Source organism: Lissotriton helveticus, chromosome 5_1 (genome assembly GCF_964261635.1).
Source record: "Lissotriton helveticus chromosome 5_1, aLisHel1.1, whole genome shotgun sequence".
NCBI classification, from domain to species: domain Eukaryota; kingdom Metazoa; phylum Chordata; class Amphibia; order Caudata; family Salamandridae; genus Lissotriton; species Lissotriton helveticus.
Window position 1 is genome coordinate 1,431,212,564 of NC_136065.1, and position 13,408 is coordinate 1,431,225,971.

Here is a 13,408-nt window from a genome sequence, read left to right on the forward strand (position 1 = left end):
CCAGACCACTGCCTGCTGCCTAGAACTCTGCCTGAGACCCGCTGCATGATAAAGACAGATAGTGAGGTAAACCGTGCTATAATGTTAACTTATACTAGCGGGGAATTAAAGAGGTGGAATCCAGGTAGAGCCGTTAAGTCACACTCGAGCTCCCAGCCAACACAGTCACCTACACTCCCTGGGGAGCTCCCCCTATGGGAGATACCTAGAAACCTCCCCACACCCATCATAAAGGGTAGTACAGAGACCGGATTGCTAATAAGCTCGCCAACGTCACCAGTTAGGAATGTTCCCGTAGAAGGTGCGAATATTACTGCACTCTACCTTAATGCTCGTTCTATACCCAAGCATGCCACGGAGGTATGGAGCCTACTGGAGGCAGACAAACCGGAACTCTGCTTCCTTACAGAAACCTGGCTCCATAGCTTGGCGGCCTCAGACATAGTGGCTGCCTTTCCTTCTGAATATTTTGTTACAAGGCTGGACAGGGTGGGGAAAAAGGGGGGTGGCTTAGCAATAGCAGCCAGATCCCCCATTAAGATCAAGCTACTAGAATCTCTGTCCAGTCCCACACTCGAAACAATGATTGTGAACATACAGCTTTCCCGTGTGGATAATTGGCGAGTTGCACTAGTGTATAGGCCTCCGGGCACCAAAACAGGTTTTGTTAACCAACTGTTAGAAATAATAGTCACCCATGCCCTAACCATGGAGAATTTTATTTTATTAGGCGATTTTAATTACCATGCAGAGCTTTCCGTAGATCCAGAGACATGCCTTCTAATAAGGACTATGGAAAGCTTGGGCCTGTCTCAGCGAGTCCGCGGCCCCACTCATTGTGCGGGCCACACTCTTGATTTAATTTTCACTAGTTCCCCTAGATTAAGCATTGCTGATCCCCTCCCAATGATCTGGACGGATCATTATCTTTTAAAGCTTAATCTCCCAAGCAAGATTCCGGCCATTCCTGTGAGTGGCACAAGAGTGCGGATCCGCCCATGGCGGAAACTCACTCCGGAAGCATTTTTAGCTCATTTTAAGCATGTAAACAATTCGGCTTTTCCATTAGAGCAAAGGGTAGATAATCTGGAGTCCTCCATTCTACAAGCTTTAGATCATGTCATCCCGGAAACTACAGTCAAAGTCAAATTGGTGGCCCCTCCATGGTTTACCACCAATCTTAAGATAGATAAATTGGCTAGTAGAGCTGCAGAGCGAACATGGCGGAAAACCAAAACCGAGGAGGACAGAGCCAAATACAAGTTACTTCATTCAGGCTACATGAAAAATATAAAATTGGCAAAGAAGGAGTATTTAACTCAGCGGATAAAAATCTCAGCAAATTCAAACAGAGAACTATTTAAAATATTGAAGGAATTTACGTCCCCTCGCGCTGAACAATCCCTGTTTAGCCCCTCCCAAAAATGGGTTGAGTCAATGGCAGAATTTTTTGAGGATAAAATCAAGTTAATATATTCTGCTTTTCCTACTTCAGACTCTGACCAACCGATCCCAGATAGTAGCTCGGTGACGCCGCCATCTGCGATGATTGATAATCAAGATCTCTACCTGACGAAATTCACGCCGATCACGGTCAAGGAGACTCTTGAAGGTCTTAGCAGAATAAAGTCAGGCTTCCCTATGGACCCTTTCCCGCCACGACATTGCACGAAAATCATGCCTCTGCTAGCCGAGTCCCTTACTGCCATTTTTAACACCTCTCTGGAGCAAGCTGAGGTCCCTTCTAAGTGGAAGCAGGCCCAAGTAAAGCCTATCCTGAAGAAGCCATCTGATGATCCTGCTTTACCTTCCCATTATCGGCCAATATCACTGCTGCCTTTTTTTGGTAAGGTGTTGGAACTTCTTGTGAACAACCGGCTGACGGCCTACATAGAAGCCAGTGGAGCTCTTGACCCCTCCCAGTCTGGCTTTCGGGCCGCGCACAGCACAGAGACGGCTGTAGTGGAGATTGTGGTTAACATCAGACTCGCGGTGGACAGGGGCGACTCAGCTGTACTCATCCTCCTAGACCTCTCCGCAGCATTTGACACCATCTCCCACGGTATTTTGAAACATCGGCTGTGGGAGATTGGTGTCCGAGGAGGGGCACTGGGTTGGATTGAGGATTATCTCACTGGCCGCCTCACCACCGTTCGAGTCGACTCCCTGGCTGCCCATAGTCGCCCGGTCACGGTGGGCGTGCCTCAAGGCTCGATTTTGAGCCCGCTGCTTTTTAATCTGTATTTGACACCTCTGGCTAAAATAATCAAATCTTTTGGCTTTGGAACGGTGTCATATGCAGATGATACGCAGCTGCTGATCACAGGCGGCGTAGATCTTGCCGACACTCGTGTACGTTTAAAAAAATGTATGGTTGAGATCAGCAGCTGGATGCGGGTGAATAAACTCCAACTCAATGCGGGCAAGACTGAAATTATTTTGTTCGGAAAAGCAGACAGATGTTGGACGCCAGAGTGGGGAGCTTGCCCGGCCCCCAAGTCGGTAGTCCGGTACCTTGGAATTTTAATGGACATCGCTCTGTCCTTGAAAAATCATGTAGCCAAGGTGACAGGCACCTGCTATGGTATAATGCGTGGCCTCAGAAAGATCTTCAAATGGCTTCCGCTTGAAGCCAGGAAGCCGTTGGTTCAGGGCCTGATCATTAGCCATCTTGATTATGGTAATGCCATGTACCACGGCCTGAATGAGGATCTGTTGACAAAACTACAAACTTTGCAGAATACGGCGGCTAGATTAGTGCTGGATCTGCCGCCTAGAACGGCTTCCGCTCCATGTTTGAAAAAACTACACTGGCTCCCCATACGGCAAAGAAGTCAATTTAAGATCTTATGTCTGACCCACAATTCATTGTATAACAAGGGGCCCCGGTACCTCCCAAAAAAACTTAACTGGTATGTCCCCAAGAGGTCCCTAAGATCTAGCCACAAGTCCTTACTAACGCAACCCCGCGTGCGAACCTCTAGGTATGGGCAGCGCTCCTTTTCATTTCTCGCACCTGCTCTCTGGAATAAGCTACCTCCTCACCTTCTCTCTATTAATGAGCATCAGCAATTTCGTAAAGCCTTGAAAACATGGCTGTTTCCTTAGCAGGGGGCCCCTGTTCTTCGCTTTGATGCCCGCTCTGTTTTTGTCTTCTCCTAGCCGGTTCTTATGCTGCAAGCGCCTTGAGACCTTGCGGTGACAATTGGCGCTCTATAAAAACGTATGACATTGACATTGACATTGGTGTTCACACGGTGTTTGATAAAACAGAAACAAAAGAAGGCTAACTAGGTTTTGAAACTTCTTCTGTAATAAGGTGGTGATCTGTCCAAGATTTCTAAGATTTGCAAATTACATTTCTTTAGCAATGTTGTGCCAGGTGGGAAGGCAATTGCCATGCGCTGTGCCCACTTTTTACTGCAAGAAGGAGCACTGAGGACAGAGAACCGATCAATTCCAGGCCCAGTGTCCTCTGGGCAAAAATGCATGCTGTGTCCCAGGGGTACTGGAAGTGTGGTACCTAGGCAGAAATGCCTACCTGGGATTTCCAGGTCCATATATTACAACATGGAGGCGTTTTTGGCTTCTAGACAGGATTGAAGTGCATGAGGTTCAAATTTAAAATCCATGTTTCTTTGGGTTTTTGATCAAAATGACACCCTTTCAGCAGTTGTTTCAATGCTCATATCTCACAGAAATTATGTCAAATCTATGAATTCGTTATTATCCTTAATTCTTGAAAACGACAGTATTAGTGCAAATTACTGATTTCAACAAATGGAAATGCTGGAAAGAGGTGAAGTGCAGTACTGCACACAGCAGTATTAAGTAGAGCTGTTTTCAAAACTTATTTTCCCATTAAATCAAAAGGTTATGAAATACATAACGAATAACACATTCTGGATTTCTGGGGAGAATTTAAAAACACTCTGCTTCATGGTTGGGTATAATGTCACTGCCATTTATAATTAGGGATGTGGAAATTATAAAATATAACCAAGTGGTTTGCATCAGCCCCTTTCATGTGGCTTGCTGCTGGAAATCTTTGTGCAGAGAATCGATTTCCATGCTGTCATCTGAGACCATGAGTGACAGGGCTGCTTGAAGTCGCATCCTGGGACCTCAGAATCAAATAAGTGAACATTAGCTGGATTGTTGGAGCTGCTAAAACGTGACTGTCCGTGGTATGCTTGCAAATCTTTGTGGCTGCAGTAAGCTCACCCCCTCACACACAGTACTTCTTCTTTGCTGGTTTTATATTTTGAAGAAAAAACAACAGTTGTGCACATTGTGAAGCGGGAGAGTGATTTTAAAAATGGAGAAAGGTTACGTTGCACTACATCGGATACTGCTATCTGTAGAACCAGAAGTACACTGCTGCACATTCTTCGTCCTCAATGTATATACACTGTTAGAAAACAATGGTAGTATTGTTAGAGGGGGCTGAGAACCCATCTCAAATAATAATCACAATCCTTGTCAGGGTGACCACTAAAGTCACAAAATAAACCTGTGCTGATCCCTCTGGCAGCTTGTCATAAAAGCAGTCAGTCTTAACTTAGAGCAGCCACGGCCCATGTAGGGAGTTGCGGTGGGGCGGAAAGGTGGGGCGGGGCAGGGTGGCGGGTGCTAAAAACCGGAATATGCATAATTGGAGGTAAGTAAACAATTTAATAAATAAAACAAATTTCGTAGCGCGCCCTGCATCGCAAAATGCGATGCAGCCCGCGCTACGAAATTTGTTTTATTAATTAAATTGTTTACTTACCTCCAATTATCCTTATTCCGGTTTTTAGCACCCCCGCCCCGCCTTTCCGCCCCACCGCAACTCCCTACACGGGCCGCGGCTGCTTACAGACAAAGTGCAAAATATTTATGCAGCACTCAAACAGCAATAAACTGAAAACACAGCACAGGAAAACCCCAAACCAATAAAAACATGTATATATACATGAAGGGGGACACAGGGGGAGCGCTGCATGGGCAGAGCCATAGCAAGTCTGCTTTACAGAGTTCATTACCCACCGTAGTGCGCTTGAGTGTCTAAGGGTATCTCAACAACTCTGCTATAGCGATGTGATGTCTTTCACTAAAAGCAACGCGGGAAGGTAACACGGGAAGTAGACACCTTGAGTCTGCGTTGTGTGTCTAAATGTGTGATGATCTACTGCCGAGGCTTGATTTCTCTGGTTCCTGTCTGCAGCCTCTACACCACCCTTTCCCAACTGGTAACAGAAAGGGGTGGAGTCAGTGATGTGTCTCTTCAATCGTAACCAGTTAATTGAGGTGTCCTGTAAGGATTTCTGTGGTTTTCACCACAGTCTCCAATAGTCGACACAAATACAGCAGAACTCACTTGTGAAACTTCTTCCCAAAAGCACGTATGTGGGATTTCCGCAAACCTAGCCAAAAGTCAGCAAAGCTCTCTAAGTGATCAAAACCACGCATAAAGTTGGAGAGATAGCTGGTTTGCGGCCTGTTAATGGATTGTGAGCCAATGTTTCTTAAAGAGGTGCGTCTTCAGCTCGTTCCTAAATTGGCGCAGCTTTGGTGGTGCTGATGGATGGGGGTCATACTTGGAAAAGGCCTGTTGCCCTGTATTATCTATTTTTGAACTTCTTAGTCTGCAGTCTGATGGTGTCCTGGCTGGGGTGTGCCAAGGACCACAAGAGATGGTGGAGCTGGTGTGCCACAAAAGCGGGGTGCTGGTCCTGCTGGGTTGTAGCAGATGATTTGAAGATGGTGCGAGCCCACACAGAGAGTCAGTGGAGTACCATCAGGATGGGGATGCTGTGATAATTGTTCTTCAGGCCCTGGTGAGCCATGATGAGGCATGTATGATGTCCTTAAGGGTGTCAGTGTACATCCCCAATTGGCTTATATAAATTCCCACTGAATTACAGGCTCCTGGCCAGAAGGCAGCTATAGTTCCCATAGTCTAAAGCGCTACATACGGAGACACCAGTTAGGGTTTGAATCTCCGCTCATGAGGGATGCCACATTCGCTAAAATTACTCAACATTCTGCGCCAAGATATAGGAGCTGTAATTTAAAGTCCAGTTCCAATTATGATGATTTATTGCTTCTATAAAATATTTTCCATGAGTCGGCTGAGTTGTTTGCATCTTGAAAGGTCAGCCTTCCCTTGCTGAAAATAAATAATAACATTACCTCGGTATAAAATAAATCATTCCCATGTGGGATTGCTAGTTCAATGTAACATTCATCTAAATCTTTGAACCACCTTTTGAAATGCAATCATAATTTGCCATCTAGTGGCCTTTCTGAAGTTTTCAGGTTTTTGAATTTGAGTTTTAGAATATATTTGTAATTTACAAGGTCTATTAAACTTGTTGAATTGTTAATCCTGTTGGCTGCAAATGTTTATTATAGAAATGTTGCGACTCCACTGATCCCTTTTCCTAAAACAAAGTTGGATAATCAGCTTCATGCGCAAACACGTTTATTCTCGCACTTTTCTGCTAAACCTCATGCTTAAATGCGAGTTTGGCGAGCGATGTGTAGATCATGCCTTGAGCACCCCACACCACACCACCCAAGATTTAACAAGAATCAACACCCTATTAACTATACAACTCCAAAGGGGCAGACAGGAAGTCGATGTGAGTCCTAGCCCTTCATTGCCTTGTCAGGGGTTTAAGTGCTATATACTTTCTAGAACACAATGATCGCACAACTTTTAGAAATTTCAGTGTACACTTTTTATACATATATTTTTTTACCAATTTCTTATGTCCTTTTCACTTTAGTGAAGAATGAAGCGACCGCTACAATATTTACAGATTTTAGATTTTTTATAAAAACAGTAACACATTTTCATTATGGTATTTATGAAAATAAAACATTACTGGTCTTTTTGGACCACTTCAAATAACTTTATGGCAGAAAAATAGAAATTCCTATGGTGAACAAAAGTTCGGCCCATGCTGACTACTGAGACCCATCCCAGACATTTCTGGTGTGAGTAACAAGACCACGGCAATTAGGCAGATATTGTGAAAACATCACAAATACAGAATACCCACAAAATCCGTGACAGTTCGTGTCTACTATATCTTCTAGTCTCACTCACAAATCATTTTTGAATATCATCAATCCCAAAGGTCAAAGCCTACCTGAGATAAGTTAGATTCCTGAAAAAGCTTCCATCGAACACGTCCCTATCTTTCTGGATTGCCCAAATACAATTAGTTCAATAGTTAACGAGATAGTTTATTGGAGTGTTTGGTTGGTAGGGAATGTGAGAGGCCAATACCATTAGTTTTAAGTGCATAGCATTATAAAACATGCCCTCTCATCATTCTACTGACATGCTGTTATCTGCTTATCATTAACGAGGAACCAGTATGTGACTTTTGATTAATATATTTTACTAATAGTCACACATGATGTCTTCAAATGTTAAAAGCACAATCCTAAAACAAAAAAATCACTATATTCTCGGAAGAAACATGCTGTATCCTATACTACTCTAAACATGTGATTTATACTGACCTGTACTTAAGCTTGAACTTTATTCTGTTTTATTGTATTATGTATAGCAGTTTACAGGTGTAATGCTCTGTATTGGTTCACACTCACCTGCTTGCTGTGGGCAGGAGGTAACAGTTTATTCTGCTCCATTTACCACCAGCATGAGTGGGAAAGAATGGATGTATGACGGTACGACGTGGGCTATTACCACGTGTACCGTTACAACGCGTGTTTTACAACGCAAGTCGTTACCACGACTTGCGCTGTAGGGTGCGGACTTAGGAATAGTTTAATTTACTATTCCAACACCAGTCCCCGTGGATAGTAGGGAAGGTGTTGGAATAGTAATTTAACTATTCCTTGTCCTTGAGCGCCCTCCAGCGCAAGTCGTGGTTACGACTTGCGTTGTAAGAGACGCGTCGTAATGGTACCGCGGGGTAACATCCGCGTCGTAAAGGATGTTCCCCGAAAGAATGAATATATATATAACTCTTATCCACCCATGATATTTATTGCTTGCAAAAGCAATTAACAACGCATAGAATTTGTAACTCCTTTTTTCCTTGATCCCTTCAATTGAAGATTATAGGTGCCTGAGGAATAAAAGGAGTTAGGAGCAACTACAATTTACCAATTACAGTGCAACCCATTTGACCACACAGTAAATGTCAGAGCCGAATGATGGGATTAAGTATGTATTTATTACAAATTCAAAGCCAGGCTGATATAAATCAGTCGCAGAAACATGGTATAAAAATACAGAATCTCTAAAGGATATCCGAAACGACATGCAACATTTATCCTCAATAACAGAAAACAAAGGAGGAACTCTGTAGTTGATATACAGAGAATGAGAAACAAAGTCTGGTGAGTAGATTGAAAGTTTTAGTCTTCCTGCCTATACATAAGGTTGACTAAAAGTATTGTTTAAACCCTATTCTAAACTAGAAATCAGTGAAACCCTAGTTAAGTCAGGGAAGCAGAGAAAGGTGTCAGCATAGCAGAACTTCTGTAGAAGTTTTTACAGATAAAGAATATTGTGTAGCACAATTCACACAACATAGATGTTGCAAAGAAGTCTGTACCTCTAAGAGTTTAAAGAGAATCTGAATCAAGCTGAAGTGTGTTCATCAAATATACCCACAAAAGAACCTTCAAGAACCCCATGTCTCATTATTTTCCATCTTCAAACAGCAAAACTTGGCAACAACACTCAAGATTTCTTTCCTTTGGTCCACACATTAGAACGTCTTTGGATTTCTCCTGTCTCTTCATTTCGCATGGACAGAAGTCCTCCCTTTGTCCGTTAAAATGTCCTGTCCTTGCCAAAAGATACTCCTTTTGAGCCTCACTGTCTCTTTCGCAGAATGTACCTTTCTTTAACCATGAGCTCATGAAACTGCACCTGTAGAGGAGAGGAAAACATTGCATCCAAAGCAAATTTTCAAGTGAAAGTTAAAACATCATAAGAAATCCCAGTGCTTAAGTCCTTTAATAATAAAAATATTAATTAAGCTTGTAAAGCGCATGGTTACACTGACTAGTGTGTCCCCGCACTGCAGCCAATCGCTCTGTCTGAGGCAGTAACTCTAAGAAGGCTAAGTGGTAAACCTATATATGGAAAAGCCAGGTCTTTAGTTTTTTCCGGAAGAGCCTTTCTGATGGTTCCATCTAGAGAGCGAGAGGGAGGGCATTCCAGTGTTTAGCGGCTAGGTAGCGGAAAGATCGGCCACCCATTATCACTCTTTTGATTACTGGGACCTTAACCTTTCACGTCCCCCGGGACCGCAGGACCCGGGTAGGAGTGTAGGGGGACATTAGAATAGGAAGAAAGCTAGGTCTATTTCCCTGCAAGATGCGTTGACTGACACATAGGGCTTTAAAAAGGATTCTCTCCCTCGCCGGGAGCCAGTGTAGAGCAGCGAGGGCATTCTTGGAGGAAGTTCTTCTGGGGAGCATCAGAACAAAGGGGGCTGCCGCGTTCTGAATGCATTGTAGTCTCTGTACTCACTTACCACTCGCTCCTAGATATAGAGCGTTCCCATAGTCCAGGCGGGAAGTCACCAACGCATGGACTAGAGTTTTCCTGGTGGCTATGGGGAGAACATCTAGGATCTTCCGAAGGACTTTCATTATTCCGAAGCACTTCCCGGCCACTGTCTTGGTGTTGTGATCGAATGAGAGCTTAGAATCCAGCCACATTCTCAAGTTCGTAACCTGGTTACTGGGGGTGGGAGTGGGGAAGCATCTCAGTACACGTTTAAATGCATGATTACAGTTACATATTTGGCTACATTATAGCTGTAAAGCACTATTTAAATGGATACATTTTTAGTTATAAAAGAAATGCAGAGTATTATGTAGACAAATAAGCGAATATATAAGAATTGCAATATTATTCAAAGCACAAAAATACAGATATATGTGAGAACCGCAATTCTTTGGTATAATAAGGGAAAGCGTTAATATGCACATATGCTCTAAATTACACAGTAAGGGCACTTTCTGAATCTGTTGAAGTGCACTACATAACATTAATACAGTTACATCACATGAGTACATAAGGCCATGTGTGCATACATATGTGGCCTAAATAAACATATAAGAGTAGAGCTAAAATTACGCTGCTCCACAGTTACTGAATTTTGCATAATATGTGCTGAGGGGCCTCTGAGTATTCTGTTGAGGGCCACCCCAATTATCAGAAAAGCACGTGGTCTTAGAGGATATCCATTGTTGCACAAGTATGGCAGAAGTCAATGAGGTGCCACGTGACCATGGCGGGTTGAAAGCAAGGTATCAGTTTTGGCCAGCCAAACTTTGCCACTTCAAAAATGTTCCCTGTTATGTAAAACCTGTTTGTGTAATGCCATTGATTTGTATGTAGTTTACATGATGCTTTGGAACATAAAGTTAATGCAGTAGCTATGTAGGGTATTTAGTTATGCAATCAGTTGCTTGTATGTGTGTGTCATCTCATCCTGTACCTAATCTCCTCATTTAGACAAGCTCTTCCCAAGAAGGGAACATTTCTTGCTTGCATGCCAAACAGCCTCTTTGCCACAACATAAACTGACTGAGACTAGAAGAAAGAAGTGTATCCAGTAAGACCTGGGTGATTGTAACTGAAAATCTAACCAGTAATTCATTCACAAATGGTAGGACAAAAGCGCACCTCACATTTGCATACATTGTTCTGAGCAGCGTTTTTGTGGTCCTCTGTGTGTCTAAATTTCATGAAAGAAGGCAATTCTGATGCCTGAATCATCTATGACCCAATGGGTAAACATTTTTTTGAGGATTTCTAAACTCAAAATTAGGTATTTAAATGATCTGTCAGGAAATACGTTGTACTTTTTTTTATAACTGTCCTACTGGAACCTTCCTCTGCATCTACTCTGTGCAATTCAGTTGCTGTACTAGGATACCTGAGTTAGGGTTAAGCTAGGCTCAAATCAGTAAGTATCCTCTGTTGGGATGGAAAGATCTTCTCCCTGGTTAAAGACGTGTACCCCTGCCCTAAGTGCCCAACTGTACTATTGTCTGGATCCCAAATACTGAGGTTTTTGTCATAGGCAAACACGAATCATGTGTGTGCACCATGACATAGGCCTATCTCAGGGATTGCGGTCTTATTGGACTATAAGTGGCTCCCAAAGTGCTACCCTCAAAGTAGTCGGAGGATACTGCTTTCAGCAAAAGTTAAACAGCACGAGTGCGGGGTGGCAGCATTCTGTCTAGTGATCAGTAGTTTGCCACATGAGTGAGGCCTACAGGCTTACTCGCCCTTTTAAAAGTTCCGCTGCTGTGTGCTTAACTCACCCTTGGCCTACATCAGGTAGATGTGGAGTCCTGTGCAATGCAGGAGTAGTGACTGTGCTGGATGTATGTGTGCCTGGGAAGGGTACAGTACAGAGATAGAGCAGTACTATGCAGAATATGTGTATTTAGTGCATGTACTGGTTGTTTGTATGCCTTTGAGGAATACATTGCATGAGAGCTTTAGTGCTGTACAGTGCATGCACAATGAAAGCATGTGCTGTGTGTTCATGTGCCTGCATGAAGTACAATACATGAAGAGTGGGGTGTTGTGCATTAAATACATGGTGTATGTGTGAGCTGGCAGTGTGTGTATTTGTAGATAGCACACCCTGGGACAATACAGAAAAACTACAGCACTGAACAGTGCGTGTAGACTGAATGTGTGTGCTGAATGTATGTGTATGTATGTAGTGACGCAATGTATAAATGTAACAGTATTGGAGAGTATTTGTGCTGTGAAAGAATACTGAGTGCAAGTATGCCTGCAATGATACATTACAAAGAAGACCCTGCCTGGTGAAGACATGAGAAGTGGAGGAATTCTCGCCAGACGGATTTGTGTATTGCTGTAGTCCTGTGAGGTGGGACACATACTGGAGGAAGGGAGGAAGAGACTCCCCTTTACTCTTCTAAAGATTGCTCTCTTATTCAGTGATAGATCACAAGGAAGAGTCCGGGGCACATCTCAGGAAGGCTTACCCTTTTGATGCACATATTTCTGTGACTGACATTCAGGTGTGAACTCTGGTCACTCCCATGAACTGTGTTGTGGACAATCAGCTTTGGAGTTGTGTTTGCCGTGAGAGAGAGCCTTTCAAGAGAAAAGAAGAAAAGAAAGATGTACTCAAAGACTCAGACTCTAAATCACATTTGGTGTCTAAAAAAGGACCATAAGAGGGAAGGTTAATTTGTCATCTGCAAAGCAGCCAGATGGGCTGTATGAGAATGGGAAGCTCTGTAACACTTCTGTCAATGACCAGTACTGAGGGTCAAGGTCTGCTGGTCTTTTGGCTGGGTGAGGGCAAAATGCTCAGGGACCAAAACCACCTGCCTTGGAGCCAGAGGGACCAGTGCCTACCTGCTTTCTAAAACCAGTGTGCCCTGTGAAGAAGTAGAGAGCGTTGAGGGGAGGGAGGTCCAGTTGGGAACCCTACCAAGAGGACTCCATAAGCAAGATGTAAGCAGAACAGCTGCACACTGATTGTGTCATTGGCTGTGTGCAGGATTGTTACAGTGACCCCTGCATGCCGAGAGGGCTGCCATGTAAGGAGCACTGTGTGGGGAGCACCAGGCCTGCATCGCCCCATTGCAGTGATTGTATATGCCAGAGGGGGCCACAGTTGAACTTATGGGACCAAGAGTATTGAGACTTATGTCCACCTTCATCAACGATCTGTATGCCAAAGTGGGCTGGTGTGGTAAGGATGATCACACCGGAAGAGTCTGCACCAAGACAGAGAGTCCTGTTGCAACCCCCTATGGAGCGGCTGTCGGTACCAATGTGGGCAAGAGTGCATGTCATTGCCTGGATGGAAAGATTGCAACTGTGACCAGCTGGTGAAGCCCACACTCCTGCCCCTGATTGATTCCCTAAGGACTGCAAGGATGCTGTCGGAGACAATGCACCCTCACTGGGCTGCTGTCTGGAGCTGGAAAGTCGAATCCTGCCCCGTCCCAATGAAGGACAGAGTGACCACCTTGTGTTTGCCAAGCCGGAGCAGCTCTGATCGCTGTAACGAAAATGGCAGCGCTGCTCAGAGGAGAGAGCCAGTGTCTGCTGGGTGCTGTCACTTGGACTATGAGCAGCCCGTCTACGCTGAACAGGATTATGATTCAGGAGCACCCACAAAGAGGGCACACGCTGCACTGCTGAACACTTACATACAGCCAGAGCGGGTAAGACTGGAACTGGGCCTGTGGGGGGCTCACTGCTAATGGTGCTGCAGCACCATAGACACTTTTAACTAAATACTAATTAGTCAAAGGGAAATCTTTGAGTACAGCCTACTAGTAAGCATTCTCTTAATATGGCCAACAGTAAATAGGGAATAACCCCACCCATGTTATAAGAAAGAGGATGGGGCAGGGA